The sequence below is a fragment of the Crocodylus porosus genome, unplaced genomic scaffold (genome assembly GCF_001723895.1).
Source record: "Crocodylus porosus isolate Cpor-Errol unplaced genomic scaffold, CroPor_comp1, whole genome shotgun sequence".
NCBI classification, from domain to species: domain Eukaryota; kingdom Metazoa; phylum Chordata; order Crocodylia; family Crocodylidae; genus Crocodylus; species Crocodylus porosus.
In genome coordinates, this window is record NW_017728935.1 from 6,404,265 (window position 1) to 6,405,618 (window position 1,354).

Sequence of the window (1,354 nt, forward strand, 5' to 3'; positions counted from 1 at the left end):
TATACACACATACAGGGGACAATTTGTCCATAGCACCGAGCCCCAGCGAGCAGCGGAGACGTGCTTATTTGTCAGTACCCGGATGCTAAGGCAGCTCCAGCCCAGCCTCCAGAGAGGAAGGGCGCAAACCGGGTTGAGGCTGCGATGAGGCAGCAAGGGAGCGAGCAGCCCAACTCAGCCCAGCATCTCGGAGGGACCCAGCACAGCGCTGCCAGGACAGACATGCTTCCTCCTTGCTGCTCCTTGCACCTCTGAGCCTGTTGCCCTCGAGGGACAGCAGCGCGCTTTCCCGGCTCTCGGGCTGCAGCCAGGCTTGTCTCTGGGGCCCTGCCATCCTCCGCCTCTGTGAGAATCTCAGCTTTCATTAACAAAGGCGATCGTAGCACTCGTGGGTGCACGGACAAGCTGGAAAACATGCTCTGAATGAAACCTGGAGGCTCAGGCTCCAGGTGGCAGATAAAAAGAGCCGGCGGCATGTGCCTTTTTTAAAACTCATGATTTGGGGGGGCCTGTCTCGCAGGCTTTGAGCACCGGAGGCGAGCGATGCTTTCCTTCTGGACGGGCTGGTTACCCGCGGAGCAAGTAATTTGTGACAAAATTCTTCAGAGAAATGATTTCTCTCCCCGACGGATTATCTGCAGGCACGTCACACTTGCCTCTCATTTATTTCTTGTTTGAAATGATCTGTCAAAGGGCCTCCCCCAAGGATGCTCACTCTGCAGAGTGTTTGCTAATGGACATGGTCCCACTGTTTGCCATGGCCCCCCCGCCGATCGAATACATCCAGCCCATCCTCCCGCTCCCCAGCTACCAGCCAGCAGACCTCAGGCAACGCAAACTTGTTCGTTAGGTGCAGTTGCCCGATGGGGCGTCTGATGCCCGTGCTGCCCCGTGGACGGTCTAGGAGCGCTCAGCGGTGGCAGCTGAGAAACGGGCCCATTTCCGCCGGGCGCTGAGACTCATTAGTCACTTGGGAAGACAGCAGCCCTCAGGGCTAAGAGGCAGCGAGGGTGGTGGGAAAGCCCAGGGCAGCCTGAGGCTGCTCTCAGCGAAGGGCCAGAGACAGCTTTGTTCCCGGCCCCGAGACCCGACCGGCCAGAGAGGCAGCCGAGAGCCAGCAGCGCGGGCGTCACACGTGGCACAGACCCCCGGGAGGCCCCAGCATGGGTCAGGCCCTGAAGCAGGGACTTCACATTAAGACAGAGGCTGGGGAAAGCAAAACAGGCAAGCGGTGCCCAAGGGGGTGGCCGCGAGCGCAGCAGGACACCTGGGGCAGAGGACCCGGCGCTCACACCGTGGCAACTTTCTAGTGCAACCACGCACAAAAACCCGATCGAGATGTCACTCCGGCCTC

General features: G+C 59.9%; 1 protein-coding gene across 1 annotated transcript in view; it reads right to left on the reverse strand.

Moving 5' to 3' along the window:
- The window catches only part of FAM19A3 (family with sequence similarity 19 member A3, C-C motif chemokine like), an 11,529-nt gene that overhangs the window by 1,083 nt on the left and 9,092 nt on the right, over positions 1-1,354 (reverse strand). The window lies entirely within an intron of this gene.